The sequence below is a fragment of the Hetaerina americana genome, unplaced genomic scaffold, assembly GCF_022747635.1.
Source record: "Hetaerina americana unplaced genomic scaffold, ioHetAmer1.1.p SCAF_12, whole genome shotgun sequence".
Lineage (NCBI taxonomy): Eukaryota > Metazoa > Arthropoda > Insecta > Odonata > Calopterygidae > Hetaerina > Hetaerina americana.
In genome coordinates, this window is record NW_027286292.1 from 32,152,617 (window position 1) to 32,177,878 (window position 25,262).

At 38.7% G+C, this 25,262-nt stretch overlaps 1 protein-coding gene across 9 annotated transcripts in view; it reads left to right on the forward strand.

Moving 5' to 3' along the window:
* Nucleotides 1-25,262, forward strand: part of bsk (mitogen-activated protein kinase dJNK) — a 244,112-nt gene that overhangs the window by 142,989 nt on the left and 75,861 nt on the right. For 3 of the 9 annotated variants that reach the window (XM_071582860.1, XM_071582862.1, XM_071582864.1), the window contains one exon: nucleotides 21,312-21,349. The exons of the other annotated variants lie outside the window; for them this stretch is intronic. The gene's annotated coding sequence lies outside the window, so the exon portion shown is untranslated. The remainder of the gene's footprint in view (nucleotides 1-21,311; nucleotides 21,350-25,262) is intronic. 9 annotated transcript variants of the gene reach the window in all.

Here is a 25,262-nt window from a genome sequence, read left to right on the forward strand (position 1 = left end):
TTTAGAACAGTTACTCGTGGAAGAGTTCCTTGGTACTAATTTTGCTAAATGTTATGTTACCCATGGAAACCTTGATGGATTGTTTTCTGCGTAATTACAAGGCTTGAGAATGACAGATATGAATTCGACTGACAGTGATTGTTGATTTTAAATTGGTGATGTAATACGAAAAGGTCATTTGAATGAACAACGAGTTTAGATGATAGGCTAGAAAAAAAATACGACGCTCGCATTACCAGGGTTTTCTCAGTCTGTGACCGTTTTGTCATTCTTTTGAAAGTGCGAAGTGCTCTCCTGCTCCAAAAATGTACTCGTGCTCGTGAGTATCGGATAAACCTCGAGGCACACTGAAAGCACTTCCCCCGTGTTGAGAATTTCTATAGAGGCGTTGTGTTCCTTGGACTCTGCTTCTCTGCCTTCGCTCGGACACATTCTTTCGCCCATTCTTACGAGAATTTCATTCACTTATTCTTCTACCCTGCGTCTTTAATCTCTTCTTTTACGATTTTATATTTTAATAAATATATCACTGTTTTACCTTATTAACTTTTCATACATTTTGGATTTTTTACGTCGCTTGCTTTTTCCCCCGATCTCCTGACCTTTTCCCGTTTGTATTATCCAGTCGTGGTATTTAAGCTTTCGTTCGCTCTCATTTCTTTTCCCCTAAGTGCTGTTGTCCTGGCCAGTTCTAATGCGATTAAACGAAGGCAAATACTTGCCGTGGCTACAGGCCGTTGATCATTAAGGGAATTGATGGAAATATGCATTTTTAGCGTTCGTCATTGCGACTAAGGCTTGTGGCTCTTCCTTCTCTAGTTTCAAATTTAGGATTTTGTTGGCATCGGTAGAAATTGCGATAAATGGAATTTGGGGAAGATCTCTTCGTGTTGCAAAATAAACTTCATAATTCCTGGCTCGCTCCTGATTCTTGGAGAACTGCCAGCTCAAATGCAAGCACTGGGTTGTGTATGTGATGGAGTAAGAAGGTTTATTCTTAATACTCATTTCGAGTTCAAATATTATGCAAAAGAAGTGGCTCTTCGAGTAACACCTCTGGTGCGAACTATTCAGGTCGCGTTTATGTCGGTACCACTATTTTCATCCTGCGCGCACGGGAAATGAACGCTTCCACTCTAATGTCTAGCCACGATGTCAGTATTTTGATCGTGATTTTGTCATATTTATCTTGTCTTTGATGGATTTCCGAAAAAGTTGATGTCATCCTGCCCCTCATTTTAAGGACAATTTCTCTCTGCAAGAAGAAAGATACTTGTAACTCATTAATGAAACTCGCCATGCATTACTTTTTCCTTGGTTCTCGTGCTGGGGAGAATGATATATCGTCCCGTGCGGGGAAATGTTCAACGAGCAATCGCACCAATGGCAGCAAACTTAATTCAATAGGCGAAAATGATTTCTATTCTCTGCTTCAGACATTTGAATTGTTTTCACTGAACAAGCATTATTCCATTAAGGGAAAAAGTTTTCTGCCCTGTGATATCAACTCCTTTGCGCGTCATACGCAATAAGTTGGCAATTGAATCAATTTTTATCCCCTTTCCATTCATTCTGTATGCGAGTCCCGAGCCCCGTTACGAGCTCACTTGGGGGTATTTGAGCTGAAAATGTTCTTCGCTTGCGACGAGTATCGGCCCTATATCTCCACCTAGAAATTATCTTATACACTTGTGCAAATTTGACTCTAGTCAACTAATATCGTCATTGGATTTGAGAAAATTATAAATTTAATTAATCTTATCACTGTGTTCCGTTACAAATATACCCGAGGAGCATAACTGTCTTCGTGAAGTGGATAGGTCCTCCGGTGGACGTTGTCGTATTCCATGAAGTAAGTTACACCATACACGCTGGTTGAGGGCAGAAACGGCACCGGTGGAAACAGCCGAGATGGAAGGCCTTTCAGAGCTTACTGGCTTGATACATTTATCATAAGCCTAAGCCGCTTCGTTAAAATAACTTGATTAGGAAAAAGAAAAGAATCAGCGACCTGATGATGCATTTTCCGATAATACTTATTTTAAAAAGTGCCCGATTAATTTCTTAAAATTTAGAATAAAAAACTGACAAAGTATTTAAATACTACCAGCATTCCAAAAGGTGGTCTTATTTTATGTGTTTATTTGAGTTCATTGCAATTATTGGAGGCCTTACTGTTGTTGCTCGTGAGCGATGTTTGACTGATAATTTAACCCTGCGTCGCAGACAGGTTTGAAGAAGCGAAAAATATCCTTCTCGTTAGTTAGGCCAGCCAATGTATATTTTTCATCTTCATCAGCATTAGAAAATTTCATCTCCTGTCCTTGGGATATAAAGTTCTTTTAGTTGACTCCTATTTCTCCTAATAAAAATGTATCACCTTAGTTGAAATTTCCGAATTGATATCTTGTGATTCACAGTTGTCATTGGCATTGGATTATTGCGCTCAAATTTGCAGAAACAAAGGAATGTGAATAAATGTGCCAAAAAGTGCAACGCATGGTTTCTCTCTCACTGCTGATACTACCTTCCCTAAATCCCACCATCCGTGTGTGAGAGAAACCATATTTTTCCTTCCGCAGTCGAAGGCAAGAATTTGTTTTGGGGTTTTCCCTCCAATCCATTTTCTCCTTATTTTCCTCCCTCTCCCAACTCATGGGCATACGATAATAATCACCTTCCTTGCTCGCTATTCGTTGCTACTGAACCCTTTCGAAACGTTGGTGTTTCATGTTCATATCCCCACTTCTATGGAAATTTTGAATGCCAAATGTGTAAATATATTCCATTAGCAAAGGTATTACAGCAGACAATAGTTCCCTGATTACAGTATTTTGTTGAATGAGATAACCATCCTCTCCCCTTATTCTATTTTCTCCCCCAATGGTGGTCATCAGCTTGGCCAAAATATCGCCACGTTAGAATTTGGTCTCCCACAATACTTTTATCGGTAATGTATTACAATAAATATAATCTGGAGGTATACAGCTTTCGGTGCGTAACAGCCGACACATCTTCATAATATTTTAAAAATAGATTCCGGAATCAATAAATATAGGGGCTCCTATTACCTAGATAAGCTTGTATTAGGAGAATACGGTTCAAGCTAATTCAGAAGTTTAAATCCTTCTTCTAAATCACATCGCTTTCCATTTGGAATCGCATTGTGTACCCTTGAACGATGAGTGTCTTGCAGGAATGTGAAATAGCCTTTGTATTTGATTAATATATCTGCATCCTAGCTACCAAGTATAATTATGCACGGTGGGACAATTTCTGTCCTCCAGAAGGGCATGGTAAAATAAACATGTAGGTTGAAGCAAAGTCGAAGCAATTGCCTTAAGGGATAGTGCTGAGAATCGCATTACCCACTCACTATTAGCATATGTGTTTTCCTGCAAGATTTTATACTCGGTTGTCATTTTTCTTTTACTTTTTCTTTATATTGTTCCATTTCAAGCCGTTAAAAAAGAAGTTTTCGAAAGTCACAAGTATTTGCAATAAACGATTATATTAAAGTAATAAGAGATAAATTTGTTTGAAAATCTTTTTTTTTGTGCACTCAGTATTTATCGGGAAATCTAATCCGACGCCACCAGGAATTCCGATTGAACTATCCCTCGTTTGTGGGGTGCCTCTGCCTGTCCTTCCCCTGTAAATCTCCTGAAGAAAGAAAATATTCCCTATTCCCTAGCGCCTGCTTCCATAACGGCGCCAGTTCTCTTTACACACCTTTTGGCGACTGAAACACTCTTCAAGATAATATGAATCTATTGAAGGCACATGCTGTCCTGAAAAGTGTAGTTAATACGTGCTACATTTTTACTTTTCTCTGTAGGGTGATTCAAACCCTTTTGAAATTATTTTTTAGTTTGAATTTATTCTCATATTGCAGAGGAAAGGAAATGTCTCATCATTTATATGAGGAAGTCGGGAGTTTTTTTTTCCAGTGCAATAGCCTTTTCCATGTTAACGACCGGTATTCAGTATTTTGTAGTCGCAGATTTTCCTTTGGCGTCCCAGCAGATACGACTTGGGTATATTTCCCCCGTGGCCTGAAGCTTCCCGTCCAATCCTCCCACTCCCCAAAGGATTTTAAAATCGCAGACTCCTTGGTGCGCCTTGTCGAGCACGAAGATGCTTCTCCTTTCGTCTCGCCTAGCCTCACGCATCCATTAAGTGTCCCAAACGATATCGGCCCCTAGGAACTGTGCAGTGTATGTTCGGGGATTCGTTTGATCATGGTAATTCTTAAACACATTGGCTTTTATTTGAAATAAAAGTTTTGGGCGTCCCGAAGTTAGGGTTTGGCGAAATTTGGCCGCTAGCGGCGTCAAATCGAAGTGCGTCGCGGAGACAAGGCGTGCATATTATCCATGTTTGTGTTCCTTTGTCGAGTAGCATACTACCCAAGTTTTTTTTAAAAAAGGTCTTATTTCTTGATTGATTTACCTTTTAGAAATTAAAATGGACGAGGGGACTGAACCGTGTTTACATGCCATCTACTTTTTCTGAGTTGGTATGTACTCAAAAATTGTCATAATGCGAAAATGATCTGTCGTTACTTTTGATGATGTTTCAGGATGCGAAAGTTAGTGAGGTTGTTTTTTGGGCTGCCTGTGATGACGCCTTTATTAAGCAAGGTAACTGTGAGGTAATGTCCAGTGTAATAAAATGTGACTGACTGAAATGAACTAAATACGTGTTTTAGAATGTTTCCAGTGTCTCTTTCCATGCTTTAATTGTACTTGGTGGTGTTTCCTCCGCTGTAATTACTTAATATTTCGTTATTTAAAATTAAATATGGCATAATTTTGTCGTATTTTATTATCTTGCCGTTCGTTCAACTTTCAGATTACGGATTGTGTCTATTACATATTGTCTGCCAACCGGAAAACTCGGGGATTGCGGCGGATATCTTGGTAAAATCGGTATTTGACGCATTTTGAAAGTTACTAGACTGTCATTTGGATATGTGCTCGTATTCAAGAGGCAATGCATGGCGAATGCGCCGTTTGAGGCAGTGATTCATTCTTAACTTGAAAATAAATGCCCAAATATTTCTCAGGAAACACGGCAGTAGTGGCGCAACGGGAACAAAACAATGAAAAGCGTAGTACACGTGAAGGCACTACATAACAGATTTCTTGTCGAGTTGGCCTTTAAAAGGGAGATGAAAGTTTTGCGTGGTTGGAAGAGGTTGAGAGCAGAACGATTTCTGTTTAGGATATCGGGTAGGTAAGGACTCCGGTTGAGTAGTGTTCGTTGGGAAGTTGAGACACGAAATTTGGGGAAATACGAATCACCCCAGAATTAGTAATAACTAAGCTTCGCTAGGAAATCAAAACATTATGCAAATAAGTGACGGCAGTATTTTCCGTCGTTTGCATTTCAAGCTACGGACCTTATGGAAATTGTTGCGCCTAGTTGCTATGCAGTAAACTTAACCATTATTTTTTCCATATTTACACGCATTTGACTGAAACTATGAGTTGACCTCACCCAAGGTGTGATTTTCCTATGATCATGGAGTTAGAGAGAGAAACGCTGACAAGGTTTATCCCTCGATCTTGTCCCCCCTTTGTGACATAACCTCGGAGGGCATAAGGAAATTTTAAAATTTTCCCGTGCCATACTTGTCTACTTGGCATGGAATCAAATGCTATTTGTTAATTGTAAGTGGTTTCGGGCGCTCCTTGGGATATTCGCATACTCTGTGCGTAAAGGATTATCTTTATTCGAAGGTATGCCATAACTCGCATTCAAACCATCTAGCATAACATTCTATTCAACGAATGTTAGACTCCCTTGCAATTTCGCGAGTATTTGTGCGTACATACGACGTTGAAAGTAAGTATTCCATGCCGTTTTGTTTATTTTTAGAAATCTTTTGGTATGTTTAGGAATATCAATCCCCCCTTGGGCTACTTGCTTGGGGGTCTTGGTCTACATTGTTTTAATAGTCCTCCCGTCTCTCTCTTCGCTGAATTTTACCCTCAGAACATCTCATTGGAAAGGAATGTTTTTTGGGGTGCATGTGCACATTCAACTAAAACGTCCAGAAACTTTTGCTCGGTTTCATTTTCTATTAAGGAATTTTCATATAGACACACGGTACTTGGGACCGGTATTTTCTCCCTTTTCACTAGCTTCCGAGCGGAAAGGAGAGAGAGGAGGGGATGCAGGTAAAATGAGAAAGGCTCTGAAGGGGAGGGGCAAGAGGAAACGAAGCCAGCAAATACTGTGCGTGGGTTTTGAGGACGAGTGATGAACGGCTGGGATGGACGGTGTGTAAACTCGCTGTCGATCTGTTTTTATCTTTTGCGTGCATTTCGAGCATTAAATTCGTAAATTGAGAATAGATATACTTCAATTCTATGTGGCTTACCACAGGATGAGCTGTTATTAAGTTATTTGTAAGCGACCTGGGAAACGAGACCTATTGTGGCTTACAAAGAAGTACCAAATCGAAGAGTATGCAAATGAAAAATCTCTTAATTTTTCAACAATTTGAGATCAGAAATCCCCGTTTATTTCCAATTCTTCCTTTAGCTAGTTACTGAATATGCTATTCGATTATCTCTTTCCGTAAATATTCTCAACCCTGATACACCTGACCTTGAAAACGTACTTTCCGGCGGGAGAAGTCAGGTTTAGGAGCAGTACTGAAAGATAAACGTCGGCACATATCAATGAAGTTATAATTTCATTTCCTGGACATTAATTTATTTTGAAAAAAATTATATTAACATGGTTCTGGCTGTGATATCAATTTTTCTCCCGTAATCATAATTTTTGTCCGTCTTGATTTTGTTACGTTGTCAACCGGAAAGCTTCATGTGTTGCTATGTGAAAACTTGTAGATATGAGTGCGACTTTCCTGAACTAATTTCTTAGATTTTTTTGATACTCAATTTACCCTTTATACTTATAATTATATTGAAAGTTAATGTTACTCTGAAGTACAGTCACAACTTATCCATTAAAGTACATATATCATAGGCAGAACCAAAAATGTTGCTATCCAATGCCAGGACCAAAAATTTGTTAATTTCAGCGCCAAATAAAATTTATTTTTGGGTTACAGGTATTCCGAAACTTATAATTTCGCAATGAAGGTTTTATACTCCCTCACCAAGATCTTTGAAATTTAAAAAAATGAAGCATGTAAAATGTTGAAAATAAAATTTTTCTTAGGGAAGTATATGCTATTTAACCATGTTTTTGAATCCTCAATCCGTATAGTAGTTATTCTGTGGACTGAATAAAACAGTTTCATTTGCATTCCCTTGACGGAACTCTGAAACTCTGAAATATTGTTCATCAAATCCAGGACTTTTATGTTAATAGTATTTATGTTGTCTCATTGACTCATCTCTTTATTTATTGAATGGTCTTCAGCTGCCGTTAGTGGCTCAGAGTATTTTTTTTAACGTCATGCTTGTGTTAATTATTTGTTAGTACTGAAATTTCCAGAATTGTACTCGGTACCTGCCGAATTAAAATCTCTTTGTTTCTGGAGTTTACACACAGGGCTTGATTAGGTTTGGGCAGCCTAAATCAATAAGATCCACAAGAAATACCGTTTTCATTTAACAACTGTTTCGAGGAAAATACTCACGGAATACCCCATACTTGTTCCTCTATTTCATGTGGGTGATTGCATGTTTAACTGTCTCTATCAAAAGAGGTCACTCATATATACGTTACTCGATGGTATTGTGACGATGAGCTGTTCTTATGATTTTGGCTCTTTGGTCAAGTGGCCACGAGCAGTGCCACATTTTGATTGCATTTGGAAACTGAAGCGTTTTTCTGTGTAATCACACCGATCACCGACTTTCTCTGAAGCGAGTATTGCCTGGATAAATGTTTTGAGGAAGGACGTCCGTCATGTCACTCCTCGTGGCTGAGCGAGTTTCCCCTCGGCAGTTCCTGTCAGAGGTATCGACCGATCGTGGCCAACCCGTGACGTGCAGCTGTGTTTATTTAATCAGATAAAATTTCAGGTGGGAATTCTTCCCCGTAGCAAAAGTGTAGGGCACAGTCGTGACAAAAAAGAATAAAAAAAGTAGCACATAAATTACTCAGCATCTGGGAAGGTGTATCTCAACCACATTAGAATATTCAGCCACCCTTTTGCTAAATGGTTAACTTTTTTATGATACGGCTCGTTCTCTATTCATGATAGCGTCCAACCATATCATTCATTCCTCAATTCCCCCGTGGAAATGAGAACATTTAAATTCTAACCATAGCAATAAATGTAATAGGAGGTTTATTATCGTACAAGCAATATCTTTATGATTAGCATTGTAAAGCTTGGTGGCCTGATGCCTGTTTTGTTTTAGATCTCTAATTTCTAATGCTCAGATATAATTAATGAAATTTCTTGGCTTTAACCTTTTCTATACCTTTATTTCACCGGCCTTCTCATTAAATATTTACTGTTTAATCAACCATTTCAATAACCTCTGCCCTTATTTCTCATTTACTTCTCTATTACAAAATCCCAGTACTTGATTTAAACGAGTATATTATTGTTTATCATTAAAAAAATATGTGTACATGAAGTAATCGTGTATCTAAATTTGCCTATGTAAATGAATTATGGAGTTATGAAATCAAATGTATTTGTTCATAAGAAATGTCGAATCGATTTTACATAGCTATTTAATTTCGTAATAATCCGAGATACTTTTCAGTCCATGCTTTTCGCTTTCAGTCATACTTCCAGCACAAATTCCGTTGCTTATTTTTATCTTCCCTCGGGTAAAATCCGTATCTTTTCATCCCACTTTTAAGCGTTAGCTATGCTCATTTAAATATTCTTTGACTTTTTTTAATTCCTAGGATAAAATGAATATTTTAACATTTACCGGTTGCTATATTTTTCACTTCGGCTCATTTTTAATTGCATGAAACTTGCTCCGAAATATTTAGAGCTGTTAAAGCCAAATGTAACTATTCATATTCTTCTGTTTCCTAACAAATGTAAAAATATTAATAATTTACTGTTTTCCCGTTGAAATATATGGCTCGATCGTTCATTTTCAATTCATGTGCCTGTGGTAGACATTTAATCAGACATTCTAAATCATTTTGTAGATTGGCAATATCATATTCATTATTCTTAATAACTTCTGTCGGATTGAAAAAAAAGATACGTTATACATTTAGGTTTCAAAAGATCACTAGAATCACTTCATATTCAGATCTGATATCCATTTTAGTATTTTCAGATTATCCTACACTGAACGTATTGATATCATTTTATGTGAAGAAATGGAAATTTATTTCGCTAGCCTCCCTTATCCGTGACATGAGGGAAAAGTCATTTTATTTTGTGCTTTTACCAGACCGTGTATTGTTCACTTTATAAAAATATCAGTTTGCTTTCCATCTTTACATCGACTTTTCGATTCGGGACTAGTTTTTATCCCTCAGCTTGGCGAATGGTGACCAAGAGTAATAATGGAAGAATCTCTATAGTCACCTCCGGCTTACGTATCAGTAATCTCTCAAAAATCCGTTTACTTTGTGGCACATGTAAGCCTTATATAGTGTCTAATATCAGAATTTTAAAATTATATCGTGTAACAAACTATGGGGAGATTCCGTCTAATTCTTTTAAGCAATTGCGATGTTAATTATGCATACTCTTAGAGGTTAGTGGCTGTTACGATATGTGCGTTACGTAGCCCTCGAGGTATTTAATTGTAAGATCTACGAGTATGCACTCACCCATGTTCGGTCGTCTTTCTGCCGTCATATCTTTCATATATTGCACTGGCCTCGTTGGTTACTACTGATATGAAACGTGTCGCGGGAATGTGATGGAATTTTATCAGACTCTAGGTGCAGGAGGCAGCAGGCAATCTCGGCCATCAGGCTGCCTCCTCTCTTTTATTATATATTATATTTGACAAGTAATATGTTCTTGCCTCTTTAAATGGCTAAATATTGTCGCCTAATTAATGACTTCTTCGTTTCTATTTAACATGATAGTTTTACGTATTTTTTTAGATTCTTCTACATGTTTTTCCGTTCATTTTGTACCACCATGAGCACTTAAATGTTGCATGAACTGCCATGTAGGTACAACAATTTTTGATCCTTCATGACCTTTCAGTTTGGGTTATTAGCAAGTGCTGTTAAGAGAAATTTTAAACCCTGGCTCTAAAATATTTGAGTACAATGACATATATGAACAGCTAAGCTTCCAACTTGGATTCTGATTATGTAATTAAATGTGGTGCTATTAACGTTCAAAATTATTTGGAATTATAAAAATGGAATACTGTCAATTTAAATATGAAGTCGGTATTACTGTGAAGTATATTATTTGGCAGCGCGATTTTTGAAATGCTTATCGTTGCAATATAAATTATGGACGTGATAAAAATAAAATGGCAGTCACCCGTGAAAAACCACGGTTTTCCAGAATTAAATGTGGTTAAAAAAAGAATACCCAGGAGTTGTATTAGGTTCCTCTTGTCATTACCGCTATCAGCGAAAGTGAAATTCAGGCATGCGTGCGTAGCAAATAACAGCGTTTTGCTTTGCAATAACAAAACAAAGTTACGGTTCCTCGCCTAGTAGTTGTAGTAGTAATCCTAGCCTAATAGTAGCCTTACGAGCTTTGAAGATTCAACCCATCAATGCAGTCCCTCCATTTTACTGACGAACTCACGTTGGGTTTTATCTTATGCCAACGAGACAATTGTGCGATGTGAGGAAACAAATTATGATTCCGTTTGATTAGTATTTTTTTGCTAGTTTTGTTTCTGGATCACCATCACTTGTTTGGGTTAAAGAATCATTTTGCGCGGATTTGGTTGGTTGCCCCCGGAGCATGTTCCTTCGTCAGGCGCCGCTCGTATTGTTTTTCTCTTAGAGGTTCGACATGTGTCGTGGCTTTAGTGACATCTCCGTCGACAACTGATCGACTCTCTTGGAGGGCATGGTGCACTTGGGGTTTATATTTATTTCTACGGACCTTTTCCCGCTTTCATTACGACGGCCGAACGATCAATAACGCTAACGTCACGTTTTCAGATTTAGTCGAGGCATGTACTTGTCTTCGTCTCTATGCAGTGAACCTGTTTCTGGCTTCACCTTGTGGTATCCTTTCTTTGCGTTCAAAGGTTGAGCGATGGAGTGAATAGCGAGGTCCGGTGAACAACGCTCGTGTTCAGTGAAAAATTCATTGTTATTTATTTTATCGCACGCCGTCACAGCACGGCGAAGAGTTGAAACCGTGTTTGTTTGACCCAACGTTGATTTGAAATATTGAAAGGGTGTTTCCCAAGGTAATATGCATGCCGCAGTGCCTTGTCCTTGTTTCCCCCACCTGTGTCTGGCCAAGCCCAGGCAGGAAGTCACGTGACGGACGGCAGTCCAATGAAAAGGGCATTATCGACTTTCTGTCTTTCTGGAGAAGCCGTCGGAGATGAAGGAGAACTGGAAATCAGCGAGGCGACCTATTAAATTTGGTAGTTGCACATTTCGGCTTACAATTTCTTTAAAATTGTAATCATGCTGTGATCAAATTAAAAAAATATTTTGCTGTGATTATGCCATTTTTAGGGCCTCTATTTCTAGATTATTGTTAAGCGTTTTTTACGAAGATTTATCCCGAAAGATTGCGGATTATAAAAATTATTTAAACTCTCCGGGAAAAGAGTTGGTTTAGCGAGCGCATTGAGTGATTTATTTAAACGTAGCATACCTCAATTTGGAAGACACGGTGCAATCGTTATATTGTTTTTTTTTAGTTATGAGAACTTTAAGTTCATATTGCTAATAGATACGTAATTCATTATGGCCAAGAAAATTGACGGGGTTCATTTTGATCGTTAAGTTGCCAGCGAACTTCACCGCATGTATCTTTAGTTCTCCGAAATCCTAAGGAAAATAGTAATGATAAATATTTTTTCCATCGTTTCATATCTATATTTATGTATGTATACGTAAATGAAATAAGTCCAAATGGTTATGAACAAAAAGGGTACGTGAAGTAATACCATGGGTCATTTGGCCAAGTAAATAAGATTTCAGTTGACATGAAAAGCACCAACGGCCTAATAAACATAATTCCCCAAACTGTATAAATCATGATGTACAAAGAGACCTCTCAATTTTATCACCGATTTCATTTTCTCTCCTACAAATTGTAGGTAGAGATGAATGTAGTCAATGAAGTGACTACATCAAGGGAATACCGAACACAGCTTTGAAGTCCTCGCCTAAAATGAGAAGATTGCAAAATTACTTTTACTTGCCAAAGCTTCCTCTCCATTGTCATTGATTGAGCCATGTACATACACTCTAGTGTGGATTTAGTGGTACACGAGGCAGGGATTTGAATATTCGTTGAGCTCTAATTTATGAAGACCGGCTGGGGCAAAGGTATTAAGTGAAGGGTATAAATGCCCTTTGCCCGGAAACGAATAGATTTCCGTCATGTTTCCTTCTTTACTTTTCCCTGGCATCATCCTCAAATTGATTCCGTTGAATATCTAAAGTAGGGATTAACCTACTTTATGAAAGCTCCTTTTATTCATATTGGCGTGTAGCACCTTTGTCTCGAATTCTCTTGGAAAACGTTGGGAGCTTACACTCTGGATGGAGGATTGGAGGTGGTTTCAAAAGCTAAGCTCTTTATTTCTATTTATTCATCTGCATTATGTTTCATTCCAGATTTCGCTTACAAGATTCTGTGAACTTAGAAAACGGTAATTCTACGTACAGTTAATATTTTATTTAATCTAAAATATTCCGCTCATGTGGCTAATAAATGAGTTTTCTAAGTAATTGTGATATTTGAGTTAATTTATATGAATTTGATCATATTAAAATTATTTGTACGGTTTGTCCATAACGTTGGAGAAAATCTGTATCCATGTGGATGGATAATGGTTGCTACACTCCAGTAATATTTGAGTAGGGAATGACTCTCACTTATTTTCTTTTGAAGGCGATGAGCGCCTTCTGGCTTATTTCTGATTTTTTTACTCTCCTTTAAATTAATAGAACAAGCAATTGACTAGCTTAAATTAGCGTATTTATTACAGTACGAGTTTATTTAAAAATCATTGTGATTAGATGGAGAGTTGCAGATGAGATAATTAATAAAAAGAACTATGTAATACTCGAGAGTTTCCAAGCTCTTTTTTTAAGACTGCTATTTTTTAATTCAGCTGTTAATTAGCCAGATTTTTCTATCGGATACAATCTCTTCTTTTTCTTCTTAGTTTTATTCTATTCAAAATCTCTGTGCGCTAATATTTCTCTTCATCGCGCAAAAAAATGTGGGTAGGTGAAAGAAAGAGAAAAAACAACTTTGCACTTCCACACACTTTTTTAATATAACACGACCATGGTTTCGATGCTGCGCATCATCTTCAGGTTCATCACCTGAAGATGAGGCGCAGCATCGAAACCATGGTCGTGTTATATTAAAAAAGTGTGTGGAAGTGCAAAGTTGTTTTTTCTCTTTCTTTCACCTCACCATGAAAGAATTCCACCAAGTTAAGCCTGAAACTGTTAGATTCAAAATGTGGGTAGTCCAGATTTTTGTGGGTATTCGGGTGTGCTCGAAAGGGTGATGAGATGATCGTGACCGATTATTTCCAAATAAGAGTGGCGCATAGACGAAGTGGCTCATGTTCAAATTTTGCTGCAAATTCTTGTGGGATTTTCCATGGATGCATTTGACTATCTGTGGTTATTATATATTTTTGTAGAGGACAGCATTATTTCCGGCGCCATTCCCAAGCGGATTTTAGCCACGATACAATTCTCCCATTCGCCGCAAAAGCTTCCGATTCAGTTAAGTTTTTTTATTCATTTATCGTTGAAGGATAGATTTTTCAACTATCAGCGGCTGGGAGGCTCTTTTTTTTCATCCCAAGTGTATTGAAATGCTGCTGACTTTTCTCCACTCACAGCGAAGGACGTCTCATTCCGTTTATGGCGTCGCGATAAATATAACGCCCTCCGCTCACAATTTTCCCGCTACATTTTTCCGAGGAAAATGGATAAATTAAAGCGCCAGGTCTCCTTCCACCGATCTGTCCTTTACTTGTCGTTCAGTAGTATTCATACGCCAAAATAATTGACTCTTTGATGAAAAACCTTTGAATTTGGACCTCCCTCATGTAAATGGTTGATTTTTTTTCCTTACTGCCTGAACTTGGGACAAAAAATGGGAAAGAACTATCGAGAAATATTGGTGACGGAGTAACACAGTGCACAGAAACCTACATTGTTTCACGGTTGGCGTTGACTTGGGGGTGGTGAAGGAGGTGGAGGGTGATGATGTGTTCTGCACCGCGAAGGTGGGAGGCGTATATGAAAGCCACTCGGAGGATTGTGGAAAGGGGAAGCAAGGAAAAGGATTAGGGAGGGAGGAAATGCAGCTTTAGTAGGCCGATGCAGGGGAATGTTTTCCAGGATAGGCACGTGCTGAGGCATGGAAGTGGGTTGGAGAAGATGACGTAGGAATTGAGACTCGTGTGCCATATTTCTCAAAACTGAAAGACGTATCGTGTGTCACGAAGTTGATTCTATACCTTGTGCGAAAATTGTTTTAGAATAATTTCTCAGCAACTCGCCATCCCTTCCGTTTTGCATAATGTTGCATGCCAGCAACTGCTAAATCGGTCAACGATGCTAATTTTCCGTGTAATTATTATTTTACTCTCTGAAAATCAAGTGAACATTTAAGTGTTGGTACCTCGAGTATGAAGAATTGAAATGTTGACCTCTGGATGTCATTTGAATGCTACCCTCATGCTGAACGTATAAGAAGCAGTAATTATATTTGATGGCATTTTTCAAAGATGTTTTTTTTTTCAATTTTATCAACTTCAGAGACACTCGGCATTGAAAAAAATAATCTCAGGTGAAAATGTTTCGAGAATAAATATATGCGTAATACCTTCCGTTCCGAACTTCAACCTTTTGCCTCGTTCTACAATTTTCTGCTCTTCTTTAGGTTGTGGTGCGGAGAGCGCAGTTTGCGAAGTAGCCGCTCTTCAAATGTGATTCTTTCGAAATGCACCTTTTTTACAAGGTTGTGCCCCGCCAGACCGCATACGGTTCCTGCAGCCGAATAAGCATTTCTGCAAAACTTTCCTAATGTATTCGGGGGAAAAATAATGACACCTCGTGTTGAAAGAAGTGATAAACACCAGCTCCAATGTGCTGCACACGGACGTTTACGTGAATATTCAATTCATTGAATACCTCTTATTCCCTTTCACGGCACTCGGATGCCCACGGGTGCTCTCCTAATCATGTGTGCATAAAGACAGTTACGTATTTTAGTAAATGATTGGATTTATTCCTTAGTTATCACTCTGAAAAGATTGAATTTCTCCGGTGAATTGGACTAATTTCCTTGACGTCTCGGTAAATAACCTCGTTTAATGGCGCAAATTTTACCGAAATAATGCGTTTATTTCTGCATGGCCTATGGAAATATAATTTTGTATTCAGATGGCTTCCGTGTTTATCCATTAACGTAACAGTTAATCTAATACAGCATGTAACACTTGGGAAAGGTCGTAATTCGGGAAAAAAGGAATCCATACTTCCTTCTTGTGACTCACAATTATTTTTCTTAGAGGTCTGAGCTTATTTTGCATTTTCAAGTCGTAAATTTTGAGCAATCATTTTTCCCCCATCTGTGCAAGGGAAAATACTCTCCTTAGTTGTATCCATAGGCTTTAGGTGTGTAAATAAATGTCATCAATTTTATTAATTTTTTTCCGTCAAAACCTATGCTCCATTGTTTTTTTAAAATTCTTTCCTCTGGCGCTTGTTGTGCCGTGAGTGCCGTTTTGTCTTTCCATGTTCCACCAGACTCGTTCTTTCGTGTGGATGATAATGTTTCTGTTTACAGTCCAAATGGAAAAAAGCTAATCAAATAAGAGTTAATGTAATGTATGTCACAGTTTAACATAAGAGCAGCTACTGAAAAAGGCATGGCACATTACTTTTCCACCACCAATACATTCCTGTTGGTTGGTTGGTAGTTGTAATTGAGTGTCCTATAGTACTCTCCTTAATCGAAATATCCTGTGTCCCTGCTATTTTAGGCGATTATGGTTTATTTTAGATGGAGTTTTCAGTAGAAATATTAATCCATTATTTATTTTTTTAAATTTTAGGATTCCTATATTTCTTCATGGATCTCCCTGCCTGCGTCGAGTTTGTCGGACATGTTTCATTGGCATTCTCAAGGGAAATAAATGTCTAGATCTGCGAATTAACGATTTGGAAACTCACGAGGGGAAAATAAGTGGTATTTGATTAAGGTTGAACGAGAGCGATCAATCATGGCCTCGATGGCCCGGAAAGTTGCGCCGAACTGGCTAGTTCACGTGGTATTTTATCGCTTCTAGGAGAACAGAAGGCCTAGCTTTTATTTTGTTGCACATAGATTATATTTTTCCTCCTAACTCTTACTATTTCTCTAGTGTTTGTTTGTGCAGGAGAGGTATTTGGTGTTGTCATGCTATGGAAGTTGAGGTAACTTTGCGGTGTAGTCAGTGCGACAAAGCGCACAAGACTTGGATCTGCTACCGTTGAGTGTTTGACGAGTGCACCCGTCCGACTGTCATTAATCAACCAACTCCAGAACGGGGCGCCAGAGACGCTGTTGGAATTTTATTATTTCCATTCATTTGTTAGGTTACTTTTTACTCACTGTCTTAGATGGACTGCCATTTTTACGTTCTTAATTTTGCATTTCAGTTTGTGTTTCCTGTCGTTATCGTTAGCTGTCGGCTTAGTCAAGTTTTGCAAGTCTATGTGCCATATTTCATTTTCTATGGCTTAATACCCGTAATTTAATGCTGTTTTTATAGACAACATTACATTATTGTGATACAACGGCGTTAAGGGCAAACAAGAACTTTAAGGCGGATCTGCCAAAAAAATTCGCTATAGGTGCTTTGGAGTCCTGGCTTGGAAATCTTTCCCATTTTGGGCCGCACCCTCGTCACTATAATCTCTGGTTCACCGTCCAAAGACTACTTATTGACCACAATAGAATCATCTCCTTATTCTGCTGTCACAACACACTCAATTTCTGGAATAGGCTAGTTGAAAACTCCTTTTCAACCAGCTGCACTTCGAAATGAAATAATAAGAATAGGAAGGATAGATTTTCTGTTTCAGACTCATTAAAGACTCACTTAAAAACACTCCCCGACAAGTGAGCACAAAAACTACGAGGCATACATGCATAGAGAAGTAGAAAAACAGCATTTTGAATTGAACAATGGAGAGTAATTGCAGCTAGCTGTGGTTTGACCAAATGCAGCGGCTTCTCTCATGTAGTTTACAGGATTCGGGTCGAAAAATAAAAAATTGAGGTCTCAATCACTCCTATGATTATAAAGTGTGTTTATCGAAAGAATCAATGTCTATATAATGTGCAATTCATATCGCCAAACGATCGCACTTAGTCAATTTATCGATCGCTCATGCTCTGGTCGATTATAACATGGTCGGTAATATGAGTAAGGTCATGCGCTCGTGGTGTAAACCGCTGGGAAGTCATTCTTCCGTGGCCGGTGGGCAGGCTCCAGTCGGCCGGCGTTGTGCGGCGAGAGCGGGGTGTCGTCGAGTGGGGGGGGGGGTGCGTCAGGGTACACGGGGCGATCGGCCGAGTGCACCCGCATAGGGCGGACGGACTGCAGAATCCGCTGGAGCACGCGAAAGGCAAGGCCGGCCGCCTTGTTTGGCTATTATGCATATGCCCGAGAGGGATGTTTCTGTCCACTTTCGTGCCAGTCACTACCTATGCACACCATTTAACATTGTTCGACCGTTGACTACGTAGTGGAGTAGAGCGAGATCTTTTCATCAGAATGAGAATTTAACGGTCATCCTTGAATTCACTAGAATGTATGCGTCTTTCAGGCGTGGTAAATCTGGATTATAAGGCTTTTTGCTGATAGGCGAGCCGCACTGCTTTCGCTAGAGTGCGTGTGTTTTTTGTTAGGAATACACTACGTTGTAATTTGGTGGCAAACATCATCTGATAATTGATGTCATGAAAGGCGATTACGTCTTAAAAACGTCATGGATGTTTAAAACTCGCAGGGCAGGAGAGACAAGCGGGTGCGCGCAAAAATTGTGAATTTTTCAATGAAAAACGTTATCCCTCCAGGTCGCGAAACCACGCATCCCCAGTTTTCAGCCTAGGGTTCGGAGAGCAACGAAAAGGTCATCCCATCTATGCTTCTTCGCGTTTTCATTTCTGTGGTGGTTCCCCCATACGAAATTTTTAAAACAGTTTTACGAAATTGATTAACATTTTATCACACATTTTATGGCGTACTCGGTGGTTTGACTCGCTTCAGTGGTGCTAGTGGCTGTCATTTAGTGATTGGCGCATCCGATTCCTGCATTTTCACAGCTCAGCCTACCGAAAATTTTATTCAGACGAATTGCAGTTTTCGCTTGGAAAACCTGTAGGAGTTGGGGCAATCCACAAACTCGGGAACTGCAACAACCTTAGTATTGATCCGCTGTGTTCTTTCATTCCCCCATGTGACTCGGATGTGTAAACCGCTGGTTCTCGGAACGGGGATGACGTAAAGGGGTCAATCCCCACGGGGTATTCGGTGATATTTTCTTTTTTTTTATACCGTCATACTGCCATTCCGTTCGCCGTCAACGTTTTAATCTCGTGCTCTCCTCTGGGAAAATTTACGCCTAAACCTCCTCATTCTTCATCCCTGACCTTAAATGACCTGTCTGAGACCTCCTTCGCGGTCGACCTAAGAGATGAGATCAAAGACGGGTTTCGTATGCTCTGGCCACGGAGTCCTAACCGTCAACATGAAGCAGTTTCATGGAGGTACTCCTTTGAGTCCATTCTCTGGGGAAGGTAGTAGAGAAACAAATGGTGTCCGTCATAAATGTTGAAGCTCCATGAATTCGTTTGGAAAAATACACTTCGCATCCATTCCCACCGAAAACACTTTATTTCACGAGCCAGTTTCATTGTAACGTTGTCGCGTTTCTTGCTGGAGGCTTTCGCAGGGTTTTTTTTTCTGGAAATTCAGCGTTTTCTGGGACGAGTCGCTGTGCTGGCTTTTCATTCTGGAGACGACGTTTCGGCGTCATTGCAATTTCCGGATTCGGGTGACTCGACCGGGGGCGCGCATTTACGCATGGACACGAGAATCGTTGGACCACTAAAGCGCGAACATACATTTGACTTCAGGGAGGCCAATCTCTTCTCCCAATCAGATTTGTGCAAGAATGTCTAGTCAGAGGGTATTCGTCCTCCGTTTCGTCCACTTCGGAGAAGAAGCGGTCGGTTCCATGTTCTCGTCAAAGTGCACCTGTATTCCGGTTGTTACGGGCTCCACGCAAGAAATTTATTTTTGGTCTAAAATGTTATATTCACGTAAAGGAAGCGTCATAGATTGCGAATCAGAAAGAATCATCTGTGAAAAATCGAGACTTTACTTAGTTTTTTTTTTTACTTTAAAAGCAATATAAATACTAAATAACGAATACTAAAAAACACTGCTAAACGAAGTATATCGAATAGGTAGCTCTGTGACGTCTACGTTAGCCTACCATGCAACCGCGGTAAAGCTCGTAAGGGTAGTTTGTTTTGAATCCCGCTAGTATTCTAGTTTTACTTAAATTGTATTTGAAAATGGGGAAAACTAAAGCTTTCATAAAGGCACAGTCGGATAATTTTCCAGCCGTGACCGGATCAAGTCCAGTCTATAAGATGATTGATTTTCTACTGAAGAGCCAGAGGGAAGTACATTATTCATTTGAACTTTTCCTGAACCGTAGAGAGGTTTATTCTGTCCTCTTGGCTGTTGAAAAATTGAAAAGACATTAATTTTAACCGAAAATTTGCGAAAGGCTTATCTTTCGCAAAAAGACACCGAGCATTTTGTAAAGAGACGCACCAAGCAAATGTGATTTTCGTTTTAACATCGGCCTAATTTAACACATCGCGATGATCCAGATTTTTTGATTTTGAGGATCACGAGCATTGTCATTTCCAACAGTTCCAAAACTAAATTTCCAGCATTTATTTTATATTGATAAATAATAATGGAAAAATAATTAGAATTCTTTCTCTGTTCTTAATTTTGTATTTTAAATACTATCGTGTAGGCCATATGAATACAAAAAACAAGAGACTGCAGGATGCTATTAAGAGAGATACTACTAGGTGTCTCTTCCCTTAAAATGGAAGTAAAACATGTAGATAAGAGCAACTATGATCTCTTTATCTTTGAAAATATATTGAATTCTACTTTGAAGTCTCTAAACGCCTCCCAAAAGACTTCTTGGCCGTGTCCCTATACATCTTATGATCATGAATAACCTCATTAAATTCGCCGCTAGAAACATCGTCGCAGGTGTTTTTCCTTTTATCGTGAAGTAACCTTTGGTGTCTTAATGATTCCCTTTCTTCTCCGTGGTTATTTTTTAACATCAGGCTCAAGAAGTGAGATCTGGTGCTTTCCCGGCGTATCTGCTTGATGAAGTTATCTCGGGTATTCCACCGGGTCAGGGGCTCTATCTTGGCCGACGTTTCGATGCTCGACTCGTGCATCGTCCTCAGGGAAGATGAGTGTAGGGGAAGACCCGAGAAAACTTCATCAATCAGGCTCAAAGTTCTCTTTTTAAAAGTTACAATCTTCGATAGATTCAATGAGGCCCCAGGAAAATGAAATTGAGGGTGACTGCTTCCGAAATTAACCATGCAAGCACTGACATCACATCATGTTTCTTTCGATGCGGTGGCAAAGGTTTTTGAGTTAATTTTTCATACGATTTTTGTAGGGTCAAATCAGTGCATGTGAATTACTTCTGCGTGATATTTGTTCCGATTTTTCTAAGTTATTTCGAATTGAAGAAACGAATAGAATAAAATAGCAAAAGAAAAAAAATCATGAACCCATCTTATTACGCGGTTCTCGCGCATTTTCGCGTGCGGGAATAATTGTTGCGCTTTCTCCGTCCAAGCTCTTCTGACCCAAGGACGGAAGCTACAATGAATGCCTCCGAAACGTCGTCTCAAGAACGAAGACCCAGCGGAGCGAAGCATTTCGGAAAACCTTGAATATCCCCTACATTGTTACATTCAGGTGTCACCGAAAAATATTTGCGTCCAATTACATCTGAGACTAGGTGGAGAGGAAGGGTAATAGCATTTTTAAGGAGAGAGGGTGGTGAATGTTTAATCTTTGATAATTGTTTAGTGTGTTTATATGTGTGTATAATTAACTGACAGTTCCTTCTGTCCGCAGGGGAAGGTGGTCGTGCCACCGAAAATTTTGGAATACGTGTGAGTGTCCTTTTTTATGTCTTTCTATATTTGTGTTGGCCAGCGCCATCTCGCTCCTTCGTTTGAATTAAATGTTTGTGTGTTGTTTTATATATATATATATATATATATATATATATGTGTGTGTGTGTGTGTGTGTGTGTGTGTGTGTGTGTGTGTGTGTGTGTGTGTGTGTGTGTGTTTATATATATATATATATATATATATATATATATATATATATATATGCGCACACACATGCATAATATATAAGTATTGTTCAGTTTGTTGTTGTTCGGTCTTTTTTCAAGGTTAGTTCAATCCGAGGGAAGGGAGTATGGGAATTTTCCTGATGATTCGGGGGTGGAATGTTGAACAGTGGGGAAATGAATTAGGAAAATATATTTCTGGCAATATTTGAACCTGTCACTGGTAATTTACAATTTCTGGCACTTAAAGAGGAAACAGGTTTGTTGCCCATCGTTTCACTATGTAATAAAATGTATATCATGCACAAAATTGTCATGGTAGTAAGCACTCCAAAATATGTTCTGCGGAGTGATCTGACGCCTTTTGGTTTGACGGCCAAATCTGTCAATCTCTGTTAGTCTGCTTTTTGTCTCCATCAGTTTTATCGGGAGGATGCTATTTTTCCCTTCGGTTACTATGTGAGCATAGTTTTACTGTTTTTTAAATATATGAGATATGTTTTCTTCAAATCAAATTTACATCCTCGTGCTTTTTTGTTAACAGCTAAGCGTTGTTAGTTAGCGACAGTATTTGTGTGAACAAGGTAACGTTAATGTTATAATTCATTTTTTAACTTCTCAGATATTTAAATAGGATTAATTGGTTTTGGTGATCAGATTGTTTTTGTAGCGATTCGTATGGTCTGTTATAGCTTTTTTATGACTTAATAAAGGCTTTTAATGTTATTGATATTCGAAAAACTCTCACGGATATTTATGTCTGCGTTCTAGTATTTTAAAACAATAGGAAGTGGATCAAACCTTATTTTTTCTTTGTTCTATTGTTGAATTGTAAAGTTTACTCTTAACTCCTGGTTTAGGTCACTGAAATAATACTTCATGAGATATTAAAGTCGCCGTTGCTCTCAATAATCATCATTGTGGTAGGAGAATCTTCTTGATCGTTATTTTGTCCACGTAACAGTATTCTGATCGGGTTAACAGAAATTTAGGAATATTGCTCGTTTCAATGAAAAATTAAGATTTCAGTAATGTCGTCCTAATACCTTCTACAAGTTAGCAGAAATTAGGTTAAGTTGTAGCAAATATAAAGCTGTGTGTTACTAACAAATGCTGCTATCTATCTTGACCCACATTTTGAGGCGAGCGACTATTGGATGAGAGGATTATTTGGCTGTTTCATGAGTGTATGCAATTGCTAATTGACTTTCAATTTGTGCTTTATCGCCTCAATATCTGGAAATTGCTCTAAATGCTGATGTTCAAATTTTGAGAGATCCAGTCCCGTAAAAGGTGGATGCTCTTCGCTGCGAAATTGGTCATTAGTTCCCCATAAGACCTGTGTTGTTTTTTCCATTAGGAACGAGAGCTTGAATATCTGTAATTTTCTTGGCCAAATATCTTTTTTACGGACTTCTTTAATATGTTAAGAGATGATGTTCATGATCCAAAATGAAACAACTAAATTTCTGGTCTTTTTAACTTCTTTTTTGCCGGTTGTGTTTGCAGTAACTGTTTGCGGTCATATGTTTTCACGCCATCTTCATTGTTTAAAAAATAAAATAATAAAATTTTTTCTCGCTATGACGCCTTACGAGCCGGGATATTTAGGTTCAATTTTTCAAAGAGTTAACTTATTTTTCGTATGACGTGAGAGCGGCCGGCATTTCGTAGCGATCAGCCTCCGGGTTCGTTCTCCTATATTTCCCACGCAGACGGTGTCTTCTGGCGGGGAATTTTTTGAGGGTAGACGCAATAAATGCGCAGAATTTTTGTCTTTCTCCCACAAAAGCACATCTGACCTCATGTCGAAATCCTCTTTCAATGCTTTTCATGACATACATTGTTTATGCAAATGTAGCCTACGGCGCTATATCCTTTTGTTGCACGATTTGCATCTCGAATAATTTATAAACGTTTTACACTTGATTACCTTTTCTATTGCGATTCTGGAACTTCCTATTTCAGTTGTATGGCTTCGCATTACAGTGATGAAGATTTAATAGAAGCCACTGAAACGAAATCGACCTGTGCGTCGAGGGTTTAAAGTCACTGTCATAAAGTCATTGTCAAGTTGCTTCTTCAGGTAAACTGGGGTTGATAAAATACAATATTCGTTACGAAAAGCACGTTGGCAAGTATCAATAAGGTGTTGCACGTAAAAATGTAGGGCTGATTTGTAAAGATCACACAAAATTTTTTATTTGCAACACAGGAATTAAAAAAATGAGGAACCAAATTAAAGTAAACTCAGGTTTAACTTATCCCTTCTGCAGCAGGCCATCTACATAGAGATCATGACAAATAACAGAATCCGCACCCAAAAAAAACTCTATGATGATTACGATTCACAAACCGGAGCACGAATGTAGTTATAAAAATGCATTTGTAAAACGTTAACCCGTTATAAAAGTGATTAATAAAGCAGATATTTGGTGCGGGTACGAATGTGGAGTTGAAATCCCATGGCTCTCATAGCACTGCTTTTGGAGTATTAAATGGCCATAGCATAAATGATCTCTTATTTATAATTCGTTTCCTGAGGATCTTGGCACATTCCAGGGATTCATTGGGAACTTTACTTCACATGGTTAATGTCGGCTCGTTCAGGGAAGTGAAAGTAGAATCTAGATTGGATTCTGAAAAAAAATCGCGAGAAATGATATTTTTTCTTGTCGAAATTGTGTTTTTTATAGTGATCTGCATTTTGATATATTCACGTGATTTGGAATTCCATCCTGTCCATGTAGCATTGCTCGGTTTGGTGACCAGCTCGTCCAAATACAGCATCATGATAACCTCCCCCCCCCTGCGACTAGGCACCGACCATAGCTCTCACCCGCACATCACCTTCGTCTGGTGAGATCCGCTCATAGTTACGTTAAGTATGAATTCATGCTACTCTGCTAAGTTTTGTGAGAATCTCATCGTACATTAACATGATTAATGAAAATACCGCTTGAAAAACAAACTTATTTATATTATTTGAACATATAGTCATGCGTGACAGATATAGGAGACTTAAAAAATAAAATACGGCACTCCTGTTGTCGATACTGTTAGTTTTATAAGGAAGTGTCTTAAGGAAGCTGTCAATAGATGACATTTTGGAAAAACAATTCCACCAGTTTCTCTCTTAAGCGATAAATGTTCTAAAGAAGCATCTCCGTAACTATAAAGTGGCGTGTTTATGAATCACTTCGTAAATAAATCGTAAAGAGGCCTCTAGTAAATATGTTATTTCAAGCATTCATAAAACGTCAATCCAGCGTTATTTATCTGTCGAGAGACGTGCTCTCGAAAGTAAACACTTGTGCGGCTGATTCGGAAAGCCATCTGTGACTGGAGACTCATCATCCCATAAACATCTTCTCTCTTCACTTTCAGACCCTTGGGCAGTAAAAGCTAGCGGAAAAGATTTATGGCACGGAATAACTTGAATCATATTAACCCTATAGACTTCGTATTTTCCTATCTTTTTCGCATGAAATGAGACTCATAGAGGCATCCTTGTCATTATAAATGAGGAAAACGCAATCTTTGCCAGTGGCCGTTCTCTCTCTGGGCGTGTTCAAGAGCAAAGTCTAAAAGACACCGTTTGGAATATTTAGTGGGCACCGAAAGCTCTGTCGTTAATCAACAATATTCTGGTAGAAGATTTGGTAAATAGGTAACGTGAGTTAATGGGAAGTGGGGTCAAATGAATCTGGAAACATTTTTATTTA